The sequence below is a fragment of the Anabrus simplex genome, chromosome 2 (genome assembly GCF_040414725.1).
Source record: "Anabrus simplex isolate iqAnaSimp1 chromosome 2, ASM4041472v1, whole genome shotgun sequence".
Lineage (NCBI taxonomy): Eukaryota > Metazoa > Arthropoda > Insecta > Orthoptera > Tettigoniidae > Anabrus > Anabrus simplex.
In genome coordinates, this window is record NC_090266.1 from 770,896,627 (window position 1) to 770,918,261 (window position 21,635).

Below are 21,635 nucleotides of genomic sequence, written 5' to 3' on the forward strand. Positions count from 1 at the left end.
GAACCAATGACTTGAACATCGTTCTCCATCCCCAAGACTGACGAGCAATGAGTAGAATGTACTAAACGTATTCTGCTTCTAAATAATCTTCCAAATGTTACACAAATATGTTTTTATAAGTATGTATGGGTATTTTCTTTTACATGGAATTCAAAAAGTAATATCATTGTCACAAATTCTCAATAGTAAGCACGGTAGTAGCCAAGAAACCTTACGTTCCGTATATCGTCCAGTCCTGCTTATAACACATTCCCTATTCTCATCCGCCTCCCATTTTTAACATTCCATTCTCAATCATCTCGAATATCCTGGGCAGAGAATGGGCTTTGCCTTCTAGTTAACCTGGTGGCGAGGGATTGGGGGGGGGGGGGGGAGTGGAATCATTTTCGTCATCGTCTCTCGAATTTTGGGAAGAGAGTTGCTACACATCGTTTAGCTTGCAATCGGGAGATGGTGGATTTGAAGAGCCCCCAATACGTATCCCTGAAGATAAAATCTTTGCAAATGCTAGGGCTGTACTTTCATTAAGGTCATGGTGCCTACCTTCCGGAAGTGTAAGAGCGACGTTGAACAAGCTAGAAATCACATACAGTACTTTCATTTCCTAGAGTCATACTCTATACATCTTGTAAATACCGGGCGAGTTGGCCGTGCGGTTAGGGGCGCGCAGCTGTGAGCTTGCATCCGGGAGATAGTGGGTTCTAACCCCACTGTCGGCAGCCCTGAAGATAGTTTTCCGTGGTTTCTCATTTTCACACCAGGCGAATGCTGGGGCTGTACCTTAATTGAGGCCATGGCCGCTTCCTTCCCGCTCCTAGGCCTTCCCTATCCCACCGTCGCCATAAGACCTGTCTGAGTCGATGCGGCGTAAAGCAAGTTGTTGTGAATCTCGTGAATTTTATTCAGTTCTGATTATCATTGGACTCTAGCATACAATTCCGAAAATGAATTTTTGTTTAAGTTACAACTGTTTGAACACATAAGATTTTGTTGTGCGTTACGAAAACGTTCTGTGTGATATGCTTGCTGGACCACAGAAATTTTGGATGTTTATGATCAAGAAAGTGAAATGTTTGCAGCTGAATGTATTTCAGCGATCCTTTGTAACTTTTAAATGAGATTTACATTCAATTTATAGAAATTTTAACAACACATATTCAAAGTAAGGATGGTCTCTTAAGTTTCAAAAATTTATGGGTGTGAGATTACGGTACTGGAGAAGAAACACATTTGGCTCTCCGGTACTGGGCAGGGATACGAAAAAATGAATTCTCTTATACTGTTTGTGACAGATCAAATATAGTAGTCCTATGACTTGATCTCTCATTGAGTTCCACAATGAATTAATTTTCTGAGCCAGGCGAGTTGGCCGTGCGGTTAGGGACGATCACCTACGAGATGGCGTCCGGGAGGTAGTGGGTTCGAACCCCACTGTCGACAACCCTGAAGATGGTTTTCCGTGGCTTCCCAATTTCACACCAGGCACACCTGCTGGGGCTGTACCTTAGTTAAGGCCACAGCCGCTTCCTTTCCACTCCTCGCCCTTTCCTATCCCATCGTCGCTATAAGACCTATCTGCGTTGGTACGAAGTAAAACAAATTGTAAAAAAAAAAAAAAAAACACTTTCTGGGTGAGGAATTGTTCGCTCATTCCTTAACTTAAAATGAATGCAGAGGCTCTCTTAAATAATATTCAAAGAAGAATAATTGTTGTTAACGGATGTGAATGTGCACCATGACTATATCCCACAAGATTAAACTGTGGGAAGACTTCTCTCATTGACTAGATAACATGTTCAAGCAAACATAAAAATGTCTTACGTGCTTTCATTCTACCTATAAGAGGTTGTTTGTATTTGAGTGCCGCAGGCAAAGAGCACTGGAGAAATGACCCTCCATAACGATACACGGGCCCCTGTGTGCTCTTCGATGTCACTTATTGTGACATAAATAATAAATTCTGTGGTAAGCTTATGCTTCACACATTATAATATATTAATTTTGTTTTACTGCGCCTTTGCGATTGTATGATTACTGAGGTTTCTAAGAATTAGCTCAGATTCTATAAAATATTGATTAGAATTGATTTACGTTGCACCGATTAATGTTTCACACGTGCTGCAATATGTTTATAAAGCAGTTCGTGACAAACACAATCCTAGGTCCATTTAATCACACACCATCGTAGGCTACACAATTGGTCTTAAGCTCTCAGGTAGCTCCTGTATACACAAGTACAGTACTCGGCGTGGATGAGCAAAATGTTCGAGTTCCTTAACACTCATCAACGAAAAGGATACATTTTATTAGACAGCGGAATTTTAACCTCTAAAAATTGACATTTTTATGTTCCTAAAATAGGTTCTTATATCGCCCTATTTTGGTTCTATGAACTGTAAATCCGATCCTAGTAATTTTCTAAAGAATAACACTAATATAACTAGGTACCGCATTTATTCAATGAGCATTAAAAATAAACTAATACGTGTTTATACACAAATTGGATACTTCATTTTTTTGCAGTCTTTCTATCCGTTTCTACTCCTGCAGTTTGCCTCACAAAGGGCAACAAACCCTTTTCCTAGGTTTTCTATGGAGAAGATATAGCGGTTATCACTCGGTAATAATTTATAAACCGAAATACAAGCATTCTACATCAACTAAAGAAAATGGAACAGTATTTTACATTTAGAATGAGATGAACTTGTAATTCAGTTCCACTATCGTTGTTCTTTTCGATTAAAATAGTATTGGCATCTATTAACGACTTCACTCCAGTGTTTCTCTGCAGCACATTGCACAATTTTTCTTGCAGTTCAGCTGCTTCAGATAGCTTCAGCTTTGCTATCTTCAGTAGCTCAAAGTTATTCAGAGAGAGGCTTAAAATTGCTTTCAAGACCAGTAATCAAGTTTGCAATGAATGTAAAGTGACAACTTATATGCACTAAGTCATATTCTAAGTACTTCTATCATTTGGATTAGTAGCCTTTGGCCTTTCACCATTGCCTATTAGGTTCAAAACACAGTGAATGTAAACTCACGTTTCTGTTCCGAGGTGGTGAAGCTCTTTACAGGCACACCCCAAATGGAGGTGAGCTGCATGTACAATTTCAACCACATATTAACCCCCCCCCCCCTTGCAATTCTTAAATCTCTGGCAGTACCAGGAATTGAACCAGGGCCTCCGAGGACAGCAGCTTATAGCGTTAATATTTACACTACGGACGTGGAAATAACGGTGAATACATGTGGATATCCTGGAAATAGCAAAAGGGGGAGAAGACTTTTCTACTATATCTCATTTTTCTGTCGGTTTAATTCCTGTAATACCAGGTGTATGCATAAGTTTTTACCCGTTTTGTGGTAAAGAAAACACGTAATTTTCAAGGGAAATTCATTTTTTGTTTATTAAAAATATTGGCCATCGCCTTCTACACACTTCGCCCATCTTGCAGGTAAGTTATGAATACCATGCCAGAGAAACTGCTTGTATTTTGCGGCAAACCATTCGTCGATCCATTTTCCAACTTCCTCGAAATTGCTGAAGTGCTGCTCTGCGAGCGTGTGCCCCATTGATGGGAAGAGGTGGTAGCAGATGGTGCCAGGTCGGGGCAGGACGACGGATGTGGAAGGATGTCCCATCCAAGCGATTTCAAGGTGTCTTTCACTGGTTTTGCTATGTGAGACGGCGCATTGTCGTGTAACAAAATCACTTTGCCATGTCTTCTAGCCCATTCAGGTAATCTTTCGATCAATGTGTAATTTAAATTAATCATTTGTTAGTGAAAGCGTTGTGCATTAATGGTTTCGCCGGGCTTCAAGAGTTCATAATACGCAATACCACTCTCGTCCCACCAGACACAAAGCATTGTCTTCTTGCCGAAGCGATTTGGCCTTGGTGTTGAAGGACCGGCTTCGTCAGGTGACAGCCACGATTTTCTCCACTTCGGGTTTTCAACATAAATCCATTTTTCTTTTTTCGTCATCAGTCACAATTCGGTAGAGAAATGATATTCTTTCCTCGCATTGATGCAGCATTTCACAAGTGACATTGTGGTTTTCCATTTGCCGTTAATTCACATCGTGTGGGACCAATTTACCGAGTTTGTTGATCTTCCCCATTGCTCGCAAGCGTCTGCTGATTGTTACCTGTGACACATTTAATGCTCGTGCCAATTGCTATTCAGTTTGCGTTGGGTCGTCATACAGTTAACGCCTGAAATTGCTCGTCTTCGCACTTTTGTGGTCTACCAGAACGCGCACTTTCATATTGAAATCACCACGCCAGTCTGAGTGGCTCGAACGGTTGAGGCGCTGGTCTTCTGACCCCAACATGCCAGGTTTGATCCTGACACAGTCCGGTGGCATTTGAAGGTGCTCAAATACGTCAGCCTCGTGTCAGTAGATTTACTGGCACGTAAAAGAACTCCCGAGGGACTAAATTCCGGCACCTCGGCGTTTCCGAAAACCGAAAAACTAGTTAGTGGGATGTAAAGCCAATAATATTTTTAAAAAAATTAAAATCATTACGTTTAAATTGTCAAAACCATGTCTCACATGTTTTAATCGATGGAGCGTGTTCACCATATGTTTCTACCAGCAAACGATGACTTTTCACAGCCTTTTTCTTTTGATGAAAATAAGAAAAGGAATGCATACCGCAAATGTTCTTCTTCAGGCACAAACGTCGACATGATCGCTGAACGATACAACACAGACGCTAGTGTTTGGCGGATTCAACTTGTGTGTGTTGGTAGGTTAATGTCAGACGAACAAACTGACGTATGTGTCAAATTCATACGCTGCGTACTGTTCGTTGGCGCCATCTCTTAGTGAAACTGGAAAATACTTATGCATACCGCTGGTACTCCATGTTAATTTTTATTTCCTTAGATGAGTGCGATAGGTGATAGCTGGAGCATCATTTCCTGGAATCAGATTTAGTGTATGATTATTGAAATAGGACTATTTAATAATTAAATGATTGACTGTACTAAATATCCAGGCTGTTTAAAAAAATACGGGCAAATAATACAAAGCTTAGAAATAAATGAAAATCGTCATAAATTCGTTTCTACACCGTGATAAAAAAAAACCAAACCCCATGGCGCTGCAGCCCTTGAAGGGCCTTGGCGTACCAAGCGACCGCTGCTCAGCCTGAAGGCCTGCAAATTACGAGGTGTCGTATAGTCAGCACGGCATATCCTCTCGGCCGTTATTCTTGGCTTTCTAGACCGGGGACGCTATCTCACCGTCAGATAGCTCCTCAATTCTAATCACGTAGGCTGAGTGGACCTCGAACCAGCCCTCAGGTCCAGATAAAAATCCCTGACCTGGCCGGGAATCGAACCCGCTTCCTCCGGGTAAGAGGCAGCCACGCTACCGCTACACCACGGGGCCGGCACACCGTGATTAGCCCTTCACAATAATGTACTTAGAAGGCAATCTCAATTTTCTGACAAGATAAGCGACAGGATAATTACAGCTCATACATTGAGTAGGAGTGTTTCTCAGGTTCTTTTTCCATATTTCGTCAGGAAATATGGTGGGATAACACCTTAGTTCAAGACCTGAAATCCTATCTCGACCAATATTCCAGATGAGAGTGCGCGTCATATGGAACGAGAGAGTGAAATACCTTCACTAACTTACAAGGGGAAACCGCTGCTGTGGAGTCAACGATTTCTTTCAAACTTTGGGTGGTTGATCTAAGTCAAAAATTAACATACACGTGTCCGAGGGTTTGTGCTACTGGCCCGTTTCTAACGAGAATATGGCGGTTTAAACTAATCAGCACCGAGTTCGATAGCTGCAGTCGCTTAAGTGCGGCCAGTATCCAGTATTCGGGAGATAGTAGGTTCGAACCCTACTGTCGGCAGCACAGAAATTTTTTTCCGTGGTTTCCCATTTTCACACCAGGAAAATGCTGGGGCTGTACCTTAATTAAGCCCACGGCCACTTCCTTCTCACTCCTAGCCCTTTCCTGTCCCATCGTCGCCGTAAGACCTATCTGTGTCGGTGCGACGTAAAACAACTAGGAAAAAAAAACGAATCAGTGTGCATATGTTGTCAGTTTGGACGCGAATATATCTAGGGCAGCTGGTCTAGATGTCAGCGTCCCTGACTTCTACATGGGCGTCTCCGGTTCGTCGCGCGCCTCATTTTTTACTTTTTCTTTTATCATATAGACTATTTGTTTTCCTTTTTCCATGCGGAATTTTCTTTAGGAAATGTGCAACTTAAATACAAACTGTATTATAAACACGTGTAATATCGTCCTAGTTTGAATTTTTATTGTAAAATATAAACAGTTCTTTCTCTGTTCATCTCGTACCATACTGCAGCAGTGGTTATAAAAATATCGAGAAAGCGAAGACTTGTCAAGCCACGAATAGCAAGACGGGATGATTGTGGACGAGTTTGCGATACGCCTTATACTTATTCTATACATTTTCTAGTTACCTTAAAAAAACGGATATAAGGTGAAAGTAAAACAAAAGGGGAAAATAAAATAAAAGTAAAAGTCAGGTCCTGGCGAGTTTCGCCCCTAAAAGGCCTTCGCAAAAGTTACGGACGCTCCCGTGTAGCTACAGATACATGCGTCCACATTGCGAACAATTAGGTCTACGCACGCTGTTAAGTTTAAAGGGCTATTTTATTGTTGAATAAGGGCTAGTCGGACAAACCTTCCGACACATGTCTGTTTATTTTTAACGTAGATCAATCTGTCAAATTTTGAACGAAATCAGTGGCCCCATAGCTGTGGCTTACCCTTGTTACTGTACTATTTCGTGTTTTGATAACAATTATTTTGATGACATGTTGTCCTAATTACCTTTGGTACAATTACTGTATGTATTGGGTGTTTGGGAGGTAAGTACAAATAACCTACGGAAGGTAGGGATGAATGTCCGCAGTTAGTAATTTTTTTCTTTTTTTAAATTCAGCTAGTGGCTTGTCCGAGAGCGGAGCTTGAAGTAGATTGCGATTTTTGTGAAGTAGGTAGTAGGTACGTTTGCCCCTCAGCTTTTACCATCCTTCGTACCATGTTTCAGGCACTATGGGTGTGTCATGTGTAGAGCTAGGAACCGTAGGTGAAACATTTGGGTCAAAAAAGTACAAGAAAGATGCAAATGATAGAAAAAAGTGCAAATTTAAACTGTAAATATTCAATACAATCTGTACCAAGACCAATTAGGACACAGGTTCACACCTGTATTAAAAAGGCTGTTAAAACAATCCCAAAGCAATCTTTTTACAATTTGCTTTACGTCGCACCGACACAGATAAGACTAAAACATTATAACAGTTTAAATTCGTTCCCAACTACAGCAGTCAGTGATACTGAATGGTGGGATTGCTAATTGGTCAATTTGACTTTACCTTCCAGCTTTTCTTCCTGTGCGAAAGCTTTCGCCTAAGTGCAGTGAGATAAAACGCAAACTGATTTGAGAACTGTTGGCTAGTGGGAGTTCATTGACTCTCAAACTAATCTGAAAGTTTTCGCCTAACTTGTCTACGCTGAAGCAAAAATAATGTGATATCATCCTGAAAACTGTAAATTCTAATAATAGCTTACAGAAAGTAGGACATTTGTCCATTCATAAAAGAGTCAACGTGAGAAAAGTAGATCAAGCCACGGACTTTCGGTTTCTTTTGTTGGATTTTTATGGGAATATAACGTGGCAAAGGAGCAAAAATTTGGGGTACGAGAGGATTCTAAAAGGTGCTGACATTGAGTTAAGCTGCAAAAAAGGTGCTGGCATTGAGAAAAGGTGCAAGAAAAGTTCTGCCATTCAGAAAAGGTGCAAAAAGATTCAACAAAAACACAGTTAAGATTGTTTGTCATGTTTTCCGTGTAAGACAAATCAATTTTAATATTTTAATAGTAAATAGTTATTGAGGTGCAACGCCTAAAACTCCTAACTCTAGTCATGTATAATTCTAAGTACATCATTGCAATGCGGATTCAGGTAGCATGCGTGCGTAAGTTGTATGAAGAATGTTTCACACTGGGAAATATTGTAACGTGTGTTAGCAAAGCCCTAGGTCGTTCATCATTAAATACTACCTGAGACACAATCATAAGATTTTAACTTCCTTTTTTAATTTTTAAACGTGACATCATTTTGACGTCATTTGTATACAGAGCTCTACTATTAATCAGCAGAAAAAATATTTGTACTTACCTTCCAAACAGCCTTTAGAACAAACTCTGCCTTGATTGTCTGAGTTACGAATTTCTGTTTGTACGTGACTTACTCTTTGAACAGTGTTCTTAGATATGCGGGTTATCCTTGTTATCGAAATCGCAGTTTTTCGATATCTGCAATCGACCCTCAGACCGGAATGGAACGGGGCTCAGTTATCAGTGACGCATTGTGTCGTTGTGCTTGATAAAGGTCAGGTTTGTCGATAGTAGATATGTTCGTTTCTCAATAAAGGTAGTCATCGGATGTCTCCTGGAGTGATAATGACCTGTCAAGCTCAGCTCCGGCACCACGGTATTCAACATTGCCCTGTGCACGAAGTTCCATTCTACTGACACGTGAGTCTTTTATAGTGCATAGACAAAGGTCAGGTTCGCCATACTACAGTAAATACGGAATATGTTTAATGTCTCTAACATATTGTGAGGCCTTACTATTTCAGGAAGTCAAAACACATAGCAAAGCTATTTTTTCTTATGAAGGCACAAATCACCTGGGACATACTGAGCCTACAACGCGTATGGATCAACGGCTCAGCACAGTTGAACACTCACCTTCTATGCTCAAAGTTGTGGGATGGAATTTCGATGCCGCCAGTTGATATTTAAGAGCATTTGAACGCCAAACAAGTGTGTCAGATCATTTACCGGGATATTAAAGAACTGTTCATTATGGCAAAATTGCGACATTACGGCGTATCTTAAGATTCTGTTTTCTTGTTTTTGGTCATAAGCACATAGGCTAGTTTGATGCACTTCTCAATGGTACCCTATCCTGTGCTAACCTTTTCATTTCTACGCAACTACTAAATCCAACATATTCTCTAATCTGTTTGTCATTTTCATGCCTTGGTCTACCACTGTTCTCATCACCTCAAAATCTATCTGAACAAGTCCTGGGTGTCTTAAGATGCATCCTATTATTCTATCTTTTCTTCTGAACCAATTTCTTTAGATCGTTCTCCTTTCATCAACTTGATTCACAAGGTCTCAATTTTTGAATCAATCTACCTATCTCACTTCTGTAACACCACATTTCAAACGCTTCTATTCGCTTTCTTTCTGAACTGATTATTGGCCACGTTTCATTCCATACAATGCCACAACATTGTTTATTTACTTTACGTCTCACCGACACACATAGGTCTTATGGCGACGATGGGATAGGAAAGGGGTAGGAATAGAAAGATAGCAGCCATGGCATTAATTAAGGCACAGCCTGGTGTGAAAATGGGAAACCACGGAAAACCATCTTCGGGAATGCCGACAGTGAGGTTGGAACCCACTCTCTCCCGAATCCAAGCTGACAGGTTCGTGACCAAACCACGCAGCCATTCGCTCAGTGCCACAACTTTTGATTCTGGATGCTTAGCAAAATTCAGAAATTATTTTCAAAATTCTATTCGCTTTTTCAGAATTCAACGTTTAACAAAATCACACAAAAAGTTGCTGTATCTTATCATTCTATTAGCTCTTGCTGCACTCAGCTTACTTTTCTGACGCTTTTCTTCAGTTCTGCTTTCAAGTCAGCAAGTGTCGTCGCACCAATATTATTCCCCTTCACTTTAACAGCATCAGTAGAAGCCAAAAATTCAATTTCTTATCAGTAAAAGTGTTTAGTTTGAAAACCTCATATTCTGAAATAACCTATGTAAATAACATGGAAGGTCCTCCTCTGTGGTGTAGTGGTCAGTGAGATAAGATGCCAGCCCCGAGGGCCCGGATTCGTTTCCGGTCTCTGACTCGAAATGTGAAACGTTGTACTAGGACTGGAACGGGGTCAACTCAGCCTCGGGAAGTCAACTGAGTAGAGGGCGTTCGATTCCCACCTCAGCCATCCTCGAAGTGGTTTTTCATAGTTTCCCACTTACTTAACTTAAGGCCTCTGCCCCTTTCTTCCATCTTCCTTGCCTATCCCTTCCAATTTCCCCATCCCCTAAAAGGCCCCTGTTCAGCATAGCAGGTGAGGCAGTTTGGACGAGTTATTGGTCCTCCTCTCCAGTTGTATCTCCGGCTAAATGTCTCACGCTCCAGGACACTGCCTTGAGGCGGTAGAAAATTGATTCCTCTTTGAGTCTGGGGAGAAAACCAACCCATGAGGTTAAATGGTTTAAATAAATAAGTAAATAAATAATAAAATAAATAACATGGAAGACAATGAGTAGTGGGAAGCGCACTTCAGAAATCAGTCGCCAAACGATACTAAAAAATGTCGCTAGTATGCCACCGAAAGGCAAACCTCAGAAGTCGCTAGATTTGTCGCAAAATCGAAGTACACTAAGGAGTTAAAGGATAACCGGTACAATGCATTTTCATGAACTTACCTATCTTATTCCATGCCAGAAATGCTATCTCTGTAGGATCGCACGCACTCCGTAGCACTAAGGTTAGCCGGTGGTGGGGACAGCTAAAACTTTCCAAGTCTTTCGTCTAGCTGAAGTACACCATGGGGAACTTCGTACGATTGCCAGCATTATCCGAGCAATGAACTTCTTACTATCAGTATAGCATTTAAAATGCAAAGTTCTAGACAATTTCATTTTGTTGTTGTTCTTGTTGTTGCAATATTTATGTCACTAAACACCCTTTGTATTTCTGAATCACCGAACGACTTCGCCGTGTGGTTAGGGTCACGCAGCTGTGAGACTGTATTCGGGAGACAGTGGATTCGAACCACACTGTCGGCAGCTCTGAAGACGGTTTTCCGTGGTTTCCCTTTCTCTCACTAGACAAATGCTTGGGCTGAACCTTAATTAAGGCCACGGCCACTTTCTTCCCACTCCTAGGCAATTTTCTATCACATCGTTGCAATTAAGACCTATCTTTGTCGGTGCAATGTAATTTTTAAAAAAAGAACTGCATTAGAATGAAGCTGAACAGCACTTCTCGAGTGTATGGAAATTGTTCTTTTAATGTGACTAGTTTTCTCACTAGGCGCTAAAGTTTATGTTTGGTCATTTCTAACGCTTACAATTCGCTAGATCCAGTAACAAAGACGCTGAGTAGGCACCACTGGAAGCGCATACCGGCTATTGCTCACACGCCGCCTAGCGGACGAGTTTTGTGTACACATTCCTATTGTATACATTGGAACCTGCAGGGCAGTCTGAATCGGCACCAAGTGTGGAAATTTAGGAAACTTTCTGGGATAATCCAATTTACACCGAGCAAATTGGCCGTGCGGTTAGGGGCGTGCAGCTGTGAGATTGTATTCGGGAGATAGTGGGTTCGAACTCCACTGTCGGCAGTCCTGAAGATGGTTTCCTGAGGTTTCCTATTTTCACACCAGGCAAATGCTTGGGCTATACCTTAATTAAGGCCACGGCCAGTTCCTTCCAACTCCGAGCCCTTTCCTATCACATCGTCGCCATAAAACCTACGTGTGACAGTGAGACGTAAAGCAAACTGTAAATAAAAAATTGCACTCTCGGCAGTTAAGGGACTTGTGACAATTTTACATCACTTATACACTACGTAACCAATGTATTGTAGTTCCTACTCCCTTATACTGTTTTACTGTCCTCAAGCATAAGAAGGTAACAGAAAATCTACACTAGCCTACTGGTTATGTCAGTTTATCAGCCGCCAGCTGGTCTGAGATAGGAAACCACGTTAGACTGCAAGACAGTGAGAAGTATCGATACTATTCATAAAGGATAAGCAATGTCATCAGTGTCCCTCACGGTGGTCGCAGCTCCAATGCATGTGAGATTCTTGAAATCATAAGTCGCATCATTGTGTTTCGGAATCTACATAAGACAGGAGGACAAGTGGTTATGATCACTGTATCAATAGTAACGTAAATCAACGCGCTTGTTTTGCTTATGTTTAGAATTGTCGTACTAATACCACCCTGAACAAGGACATTTTCAATTTGGTCTCGGTAATGTTATAGAATATGATTAGAAGTTAAATTAATTTTCCTACACTGAATATAAGACCGATTTATTGGTTAGATGTAGTATTTTGCCCGGTCTAGAAAGCCAAGAATAACGGCAGAGAGGATTGGTCGTGCCGACCACACGACACCTCATAATCTGTAGGCATTCGGACTGAGCCGTGGCCCTTCGGGGCTGTGGCGCGATGGGGTTTGGTTTTTTGGAGATAGTGTTTTAGGACTGCCTAGCGGAGGCGTAAAGATGCTCGATTTACCCGGTAGGACATGGGTTCGGACACCCCACAGAATGTCAGAAAATTTGGAAGCGAGACTTCTACTTCTGGAGAGGTGCATGACCCTGCGGTTCACTCAGCTCGCAATAGAAATCTATACCAGATTAATTTCTGGGGCCAAAGATGGCTGCGCATAGAGTGGAACAGTCTATCACGGTTATTGTCTAGGTTACGATTAGTGGAGGCCTTTACGTTCCACTCCTCCAAGGTCCTTCATGTCCTGTACGGAGATGGCTTGGCATTGCTTTAGCAAGCGTATGCAACTTAGGCACATCCGTAAACCGAACCTGGAACAGTTAGTTATGAGGCCAAGGTCCATCACCTATTTTTCTCCTTCTCCTCCTTCATCTACTTCCGTCGGTTTTCCCACACTCTGGTGGGGTAAGCGGGTTTAATATGTGTCACACGAGTTAACTCGGCCCATTTTTACGGCGGAGTGCCCTTCCTGACGACAAGCATACGTCGAGCGATGTACGCAACTATCACATATATCTGTGGAGGTTGGCAGTGTGGTGTGTTGCATTGTGTTTTGTTTTAATGAAGTGATGTACCAGCCCTCGAACTAAAGGAACTGATAATTGGACCTGGGACCCTCTGGTTGCTACACTGACCACGCAGTAAAGATCTATAAGAACAGAGTAGTTAACAGGGTCACAAGGTTGGGAGGCGCTCCCCATTTGTTAACGGACAGTAAAAGTTTCTTACACCGGCTTTCCCCGCGCCCCCAAGGGTAAGTGAACCACGTGCCTCTTTCATTTTTCGACTTTATGTTGTGGAATTGAATCCATGTCTTCCGCGGAAGTGAATGGCATTTGCTTTACCGATACAGATAGGTCTTATGGCGACAATGGGGCAGGAAAGGCCTACGGATGGGAAGGAAGCGGCCGTGGCCTTAATTAAGATACAGCCCCAACATTTGCCTGGTGTAAAAATGGGAAACCATGGAAACCATCTTCAGGGCAGCCGACAGTGGGATTCGAACCCACTGTCTCCCGGATGCGAGCTCACAGCTGCGCGCGTCTAACTGCACGGTTCTGAGGAAGTAAACGCGAACCCTATTATTTCCGTATGATGCAAACACACCCGTTTACCTCCTTTGATATAGTGTATCTTTAAACACTTAAATCTGTGATATATACATCCCATTAAGGACTTTATCTGTCCAGTCTGATATCTTGCAGAAGTGGCAGTCCACACTACACCTACACTATGAAGCTGAAATATAGACTAATATAGTTATACAAAATCTATGGAATCCAAGGGAGTCTTTTGACCGTCTTTGAACCCTTTGAATCATACAGTTCTATCCTTCAGTGATACGTTTACAGTTTCGAGAATTTGGACATACATGTCTTCTCTCTGATGGGCTTACAGTATTGATGTACTGCATGTCTACCTCTGAGAGACCCTACCGACATGCATCTTTGTTCTTCAACAATATTATTTATGTAACATCACCTGTGCCATATTTCAATCCCCACTCCCCAGTGACGCCGTAGAAATGCTGCCAAATTACGTAACGATCGGGAATCTCAGTGTGAATGTTTTATGAAGGTTTGTTTCTGTAGACAGGCTCACATGTCCCTAGCACTTTGATTACAGTATCTTCACCGACCCAGCATTCACTCCGAGTGTTTCTCAGAAAAACACCCTGACTAAGACTCCTTGACGTATTAAAATATCAATATAAGTTTATGCACGTATACTCATTGCTTTACTGACAAAATTAGGACGAAGGAAAGTAAAGAAAGAAAATTATACATCCCCTAGGAATGTTACCATACCATGTAGTGCAAGTGTAGTCTACAAATCTCGACATCAGAGGTAAACTGCCGTAAGTGCAAAAATGACGATTTTTTCTTTTTTAAATCGTATGTGACTTCATTTAGTCCTGTCTTCTTATGCGCACACTATTGTATGAGTATGTTTGGCAGGAATGAAAATAAGCTGTGCGATACTATCGTATGTGAAAGGAGAAACGTGCACTAAACAGTGGTAAGTGGTCATAAAACAGTTCAGCCTTCTGCCGTCCGCCGCACTCATTATCGTATCGGCTCTCACCGTCGATTCAACCTACCTTAAAAGTAGCAAAATGTGCGCCTCAGACGCTTCCTCCTTCACTCCTGCAATGTCACCTCTGACATCCAGATAATAGCGTGGAAAATATTTTTTTTCAATTTTTGATTTACGCCGCACGGACACAGATAGGTCTTATGGCAACGATGGGATAGGAAAGGGCTAGGAATTGGAAGGAAGCGACCGTGGAGTTAATTAAGGTAAAGGCCCAGCATTTGCCTAGTGTGGAAATGGGAAACCGCTGAAAACCATATTCAGGGCTACCGACAGTAGGGTTCGAACCCGCGATATCACGAATGCAAGCTGATAGCTACGTGAGCCAAACCGCGTGGCCGCTTGCTCTGCATTAAACCTGTGTATAAAACTGACGTTCTTTCCTGCCACGTCATCTACCCGAAAGCTAGTTGCTCCTTAAGGGACAATGTTGTAGGATTCTGGTTCTAGGAAACAAAAATACCTAACGAAGTGGCTTAGCAGATTGCTGCGTGATTGCACTTTCTGGCTCGGTGAAGAATGCTACGGAAAATTACCCCCACATCTCCTTTCCTTGGTACGCCTCTTCAGTGACGCCTAGGTTACCATGACGGACGATATATGAGCTGTTGGAGATACAGTCAGCCTTCGGGCTGAAGACACAGTATATAGTTCAGAAGCAGTGCATCTGTCACATCCGTTGGGGGGGACTTGTCAGAAACACTCTTCTTTTGCTTCAGCGTCCATAGTAGCCGTTTTACTGTCCTCAAAATTGAATAAATATAGAGTTAATAAGAAGTTAGTGGTCCTCCTAATAATTTAGTGTCCCTCCCATTGCCATATATTTTAAGTGACGTCGGTGTCTTAGAATTCATTCTCACAGGAGTCGCCTTTAAATACTCCTGAGGTGCCATCGATCTCAGGCGACAGCCACAAGGTCGGTGCAGACGAGAGTGAAGGGGAGTTTTTGTAATTCCTCGTCACTCATCACGTAATCTTCGTTCAGGATGGCTCAGCGCGTTACACTGTTGTCTCCAGACTCGGAGACAAGTTCTAATAGTAATGGAAGAAGCAATGACCATTTGACATATACGATTACCACCCCAAATTTTGCCTGTCATTGAAATGGAAATGGAAAACTACAGGTAAACATTTCTAGGATTAGATAATCACTTTGTTTCGCCTCTTAAATCAGCAATCACCGCCGAGTGAGTTGGCCACACGGTTCGGGTCACGTAGCTGGAAATTGCACGCGGGAGATGGTAGGTTCGAATCGCGTCGACAACCCTAAATATGGTTTTCCAAGGTTTCCCATTTTCACATCAGACAAATCCTGGAGCTGTGCGGGGAAAGGGACGGAAGTAGATGATAGACCTTGGCCTCATAACTAACTGTCCCAGGTTCGGTTTACAGATGTGTCTAAGTTTCAAACGCTTGCTAAAGTAATGGAGAGGCAACTCCGTACAGGCCATGAAGGCCCTTGGAGGTGTGGAAGGTAAAGGTCTCCACTAATCGTCATCTAGAAATTGTGATAGACTCCCCGGCGTCTTTGCCTCCAGGAATTAATGTGGTACTCATTTCTGTTGTAACCTAAGGGAACCCCAAGGTCATGCACCACTTCAGAAGTAGATTTTCAGTAACGGTGGGAGAAAAGAGGGCGAGGATTTGGAAGCAGACATGGGCTTAATTAAAATACAGCCCCAGCATTTGCTAGTGTGAAAATAAGAAACCACTGAAAAACACCTTTAGGATTGCTGATGATTGGGTTCGAACCCATTACCTCCCGAATGCAAGCTTAATGTACGTGGCCCCTACCACTCAGCCTTGAATTATTATTATTATTATTATTATTATTATTATTATTATTATTATTATTATTATTAGGTAATACGCGCACGCCTTTTAAGTACCTCAGCTGTGTATGGTCATAACAGATGCTGGAGATTCATAGTTAAATGGGTTCTTCAAAGTGTCCAGTATATGTCCTGATTCAAGTCTCTCACATGTAGGATCTTTGTCACCAACTCTATTTGTATTATACCCACTCACCTCAGAGATAAGATGCGAGTACTTTTCCAGCTGCTCCAAGCGTCTGGTTGCTTTAAATGAGTCGTCTTATTCCTGATGGTGTCGTGGATGCGAATTGTGTTTTGCCATGTTTTACAGGCAGATGCTCTTCCTGACGCCAACCCTGTGTGGAGGGTGTATTCACTATTGCGTATTTGTGTGGTGGTTGGCAGTCTAGTGTGCTGTGTATTTATGAAGAGAGCTGTGTTGGGATAAACAAAAACACCCAGCCGGGCTGAGTGGCTCAGATGATTGAGGCGCTGGCCTTCTGATCCCAACTTGGCAGGTTCGATCCTGGCTCAGTCCGGTGGTATTTGAAGGTGCTCAGATACGTCAGCTTCGTGTCAGCAGATTTATTGGCACGTGAAAGAACTCCTGCGGGACTAAATTCCGGCACCTCGACGTCTCCGAAAACCGTAAAAGTAGTTAGTGGGACGTAAAGCCAATAACATTATTGATATTATTATTAAGCACCCTGCCCCCGAGTCAGAGAAATTAACCAAAGGGGATTAACATTCGGGTATAGAATTCGGGGCCCCAGAACCGAAAGCCTTGACACTTATCATTCAGTCAATGAGCCGGATGGCTAGTTTAAATGAATAGAGACAAGAAAGTCTCCTCTGCTTGGTACCCATACTGATTCTGAAAGAGGTCGGAACTATAAGGTGGTTATTGAAGTTACTAGTAAAGGCATATCCCGACTTTATTACTTGCTTTTTATATAAAACTGATATATATATCTTACATTTGAATGTTCTAATTACGGAAACGGTTCCCTGCTGCATGATATAGTCTTGATATTGAATCCTTGTAAGTTCAAGGGGTTCAATATCTTTTACCTAATTTCTCAAAATGATTATTTTTCTCAAGAATTCCATTTCATTGAAATTATCTGTATTGATGCAAAAACATGCAAGTTTAGCCCACCGTTTCCATGAGATAAAGATTCACATTTGAAAAATATTATATAGTTTCACCAAAACTGTAGGTTTTCATTGTTGTTCAAAATGTTTTGTTTGTTTCTCTCAACTTATTTCATTACTTGCGATGCACAAAACCGGAAAATCAATATGGCAGTTATGATGAGTCTTGCAGTTGAAAGCTATCCCTTTCTGGAAATTATAGCTTAAACGTTTCTATTACCTGGTCATACTCATCGTCAGTGTGATGTGGACCATGCTTGGATAGAACGAGCAAAGATGCACAATTCATTTGAAATAATGGTACTCAAAGACTGGAATATATTTGTACGTTCTGTAAGAAGAAAGTTGCCAATGGAAGTGACTGAGATGGGACACAATGATTTCTACTATTATTTATATTTTCTGGCAGATAAACTCATTAAACTGACAAATCAAATAGCAGAGATACAAAGAATTTGGAGTTCTAGAATCTAAATACACCCTTGATCCAGATATACCGTTTCAAGTTGTTATGGGCCAGACCAAAGGCGGAATAAAAGAGGAAGACCGTCAAGAATGCACGTTCCTCAAACTTATTCCGGGCCACCTCCAATCACTCAAAATAAGAAAAATGACCTTTCGTCACTGCTACATCTCATCAGCCCAGAATGTCACAATTTCTATCAAAACTTAGCCCAACTAGTCATTCTTCTTTCTTTCTTTCTTTCTTTCTTTCTTTCTTAATCTGCTTACCCTCCAGGGTTGGTTTTTCCCTTTTACTCAGCGAGGGATCCCACCTCTACCGCCTCAAGGGCAGTGTCCTGGAGTGTGAGATATTGCGTCGGGGGATACAACTGGGGAGAATGAACAGTACCTCGCCCAGGCGGCCTGACCTGCTATGCTGAACAGGGGCCTTGGTGGGTGATGGGAAGATTGGAAGGGACAGACAAGGAAGAGGGAAGGAAGCGGCCGTGGCCTTAAGTTAGGTACCATCCCTGCATTTGCCTGGAGGAGAAGTGGGAAACCGCGGAAAACCACTTCCAGGATGGCTGAGGTGGGATTGGAACCCACCTCTACTCAGTTGACCTCCCGAGGCAGAATAGACTCCGTTCCAGCCCTCGTACCACTTTTCAAATTTCGTGGCAAAGCCGGGAATAGAAGCCGGGCCTCCGGGGGTGGCAGCTAATCACACTAACTACTACACCAATGAGGCGGACCACTGGTCATTCTGCCTCGTGTAATATTCTTCCATGTTTTGATTCATCATCGACAGAAGAGAACTGAATCAGTGTTTCCCCTGAACCTATGTCAAAACGAAAAGAAACTGAAGTTCAAAAGTTTTAATGTTTTCTGTAACGATAATGTAAAATAGGAGGCTGAAATCTTGAAATTTATAGTAATAGAGAATTATATAATTTTAGTCAAGATTATCGTGTTTGTATTAAAGTGTACGTGGATTTTTTCGAATATAACCTGGTATGTGAATGAATAAAATGCTTTCATGTACCAGAACTTGGTGTGTCAATGTATTCACTTGTGTCAATACACTCTTTCAAGTATCGGTATAAAATGTATTTATTGTGTTTTATAATGTGTTGGTCTACAAGTTCCTACGGTTTGAAGTTAATAAATTCAGTAATGTATTTCACACTGTCATGTAAAATTTGAATTTCATTTCCTGAAAAGTTTCATTTTTTGACATACCAACTTCTGGCTTTTCGCCACAGCATTTTAGTTTAGCTCAAGGAAGAGGGAATATCGCGTGTTAAACACAAATATACAGTAGCACTCATAAGTGTTTTGACAAGTACGTTAGTCGCAATACTCTTATTAACAGCATTGTTCTGCCTCATGTACATTACGTAAAATAAAATATGAATAACAAAAACGTACATCAGAACAAACTAACATTCTGGGTAGAATATTCTTCTTTTTCTTTTATCACCGGTGCAAAATGTGTTGCACATGTGGTTTTGGCCCTGTTTTACGGACGGATGTCCTTCCTGACGCCAACTATATAGAGCGGGATGTAATCAGAATTTTATGTTTCTGTGTCCGGCTCCACGGCTAAATGGTTAGCATGCTGGCCTTTGGTCACAGGGGTCCCGGGTTCGATTCCAGGCAGGGTCGGGAATTTTAACCATCATTGGTTAATTTGTCTGGCACGGGGGTTCGGTGTATGTGTCGTGTTCATGATCATTTCATCCCCATCACGACGCCCAGGTCGCCTACGAGAGTAAAATCGAAAGACCTGCACCTGGCAAGCCGAACATGTCCTCGGACACTCCCGGCACTAAAAGCCATACGCCATTTCATTTTTTCATATGTTTCTGTAGTGGTTGGTAGTGTAGTTTATTTCCTAAAAATGAAGATGAAAGTGTTGGAAAAACACAAACACACAGTACGCGAGCCAGAAGAATTAATCAGACCCGATTAAAATCCCCGACCTGGTCGGGAAGAACTTCTGAACCGAAAGCCTCAACGCTGATCATCCAGCCAAGGAGTCGGACTTTGGGGTAGAACATTGTTTGTAACAAAATTGAATTGTGAAATTCAAAGCTCATAAACGTTTTGTCATACACATTTGGGACAAATAAATCAAACAAGTGTTCATTTTCTTACCGTGACGACTAATATCTCATTGCATAGTTTTATTCTTGTATCACAGAATTACATCTCGCAGGTATGGAAACAATAAGGGATCTCATTTTTACTCTAGGGATTTTTTACCATTTAGAGTTCAAACTTTAAAAGAACTCCGCTTTACTTGTATGTGTTCGTCTCCTTACATGTGTGTTTAGCACCTCCCACGTGTGTTCTATTGGATTTAAATCCGAGTTTGGCTTGGCCATGGCAAAACATGTATCTTCTTCTTTTGCATACAATCTGTTACACATGTACATCGATGTTTGGGATCATTAACATGTTGAAAACACCATTGCTGAGTCATTATCTTTTCTAGCATATGGTGGCATATGCTTGTCCAATATATCCTTGTAGTCAGGACCATTCATTATACCACCGATGCGCACAGACTACGCTCTTAGCGGAGAAGCATCCGCAGACCATGACGTTCTGTTACTTTCCTAAATTGCTGACTAACTTTACAAACATATTAATCTGAATTTTAACTTGAAAAATCTGAATATCTGCATTTAAAATGGAAAATCTGAAAATTAGCATTCATTAAATAAAATACACACTCGTCGAACCTTGTACTCACACTTACTTGCTACCTGCTTACTTACACATACGTTATTTGAAGGGCGCCAGCTGTCACTCAGTACAGCAATAATAGAATGAGACTCTTGACCATATCTAGGGTGTGGGGTAATAAGCTTACTTTTGACAACATACCATATAAGTTCTGGGAAAAGGAGATTGGCGTTCGGTTTCCCCATTAATTTTGAGGTTAAAATATTTCACTGTCAATGAAATGAAACTATGAATTCGTTTGATAGAACAATATATATTCTTTAAATAATATATCAAAAAATAGTGAGTCTTGTTGCGATAAAACAGATGAAAATATGAAATTATGACATTGCAACTGACAGAAACTAGGCATGAATTTAGATTCTTCTTGACCGGACATTTAACAATTTATACGAAATATTTCCCTCACTGATTCACTTGACTGTACCTTTAACACTTTGAGTGTAATTACGACGTAATCCATTGCTCTGGTGTTTACTGTAGATGTGTCACGCCTAACGTGGTGATACATCCTTGAGACTGCTTCTTCTCCATATCATCTGACTTCTTTGTAAGTCAATATGGTATGACCTCTTGGTAGGTCCAGGGTTGCCCTCTCTGACTCCTTGGTAAGCCTTGCGTCCGCGTCTTCCACTAAGTGACGGACCAACCATTTGGTCTCACTCTCTCAATGACCAATAATGGCTCACTGAGTCTTCACCATCTCTCGTTCACACTGGTTGGCTGACCACTTAAGGCCTCTTGATCTAGTAGACTACTTCACTGTACTGCATCCGTATAAGTAATGACTGACGCTACAATATGGAGCCACCTTTTATAGACGTTGGTTGACACAACTACGTAATCTCCAGAAATAACAATGACATACTCCCACCTACGCGACAGATATTACATCCAGTGGTGAAATAGCCCCGCGGCGATGAGTCCGTGCGCGCATATTCTAAATAAAAACGATGACATAGCCAAGGCGCGGCGATGACTTGGCAGAATCGCCACTAATCTTGCACAATGTCCCAACGTCA

At 41.7% G+C, this 21,635-nt stretch overlaps 1 protein-coding gene across 3 annotated transcripts in view; it reads left to right on the forward strand.

Annotated features, from left to right (window-relative positions):
- The window catches only part of LOC136863103 (serine/threonine-protein kinase NIM1), a 789,590-nt gene that overhangs the window by 247,714 nt on the left and 520,241 nt on the right, over positions 1–21,635 (forward strand). The window contains exon 1 of one of the 3 annotated variants that reach the window (XM_067139439.2): positions 8,463–8,548. The exons of the other annotated variants lie outside the window; for them this stretch is intronic. The gene's annotated coding sequence lies outside the window, so the exon portion shown is untranslated. Of the gene's footprint in view, positions 1–8,462; positions 8,549–21,635 lie in introns of those variants that run through there. 3 annotated transcript variants of the gene reach the window in all.